The sequence below is a fragment of the Corvus brachyrhynchos genome, unplaced genomic scaffold (genome assembly GCF_000691975.1).
Source record: "Corvus brachyrhynchos isolate BGI_N302 unplaced genomic scaffold, ASM69197v1 scaffold202, whole genome shotgun sequence".
Classification (NCBI taxonomy): domain Eukaryota; kingdom Metazoa; phylum Chordata; class Aves; order Passeriformes; family Corvidae; genus Corvus; species Corvus brachyrhynchos.
This window is the reverse complement of record NW_008238132.1, coordinates 7,897,358-7,897,690: the sequence shown is the minus strand read 5'-3', so window position 1 is coordinate 7,897,690 and position 333 is coordinate 7,897,358.

The following is a 333-nucleotide window of genomic DNA, read 5'->3' as shown; positions in this document are numbered from 1 at the left end:
CCCCTCCCACGCCGCGGGCTCGCCTCAGGGGCAGCCCGGGGAGTGTGTCCCTCTCCTGACCCGTGCCCAGTTATGGACTGTCGGCACCGTGCGGCTCCGTGCGGTCCGTCCCACGCTGCTGTGGCCGCTGAGCGAAAAAAACCCCCAAAAACAAACGAGTGAAGATTGAACTTTAAGCGGCTGCTTCCCTCTGCTTACATTTCCTTGTCTGAGTTTTTCCTGGGACTGGAGGAAAACATGGGATTGCTGCTGCTGCATTAGACAGGGACGCGGGCAGGCAGGGCTGCAGCGCGGCGCCAGCAGAAATTCTCTTCCAGGAAGTTTCTTCCTAAG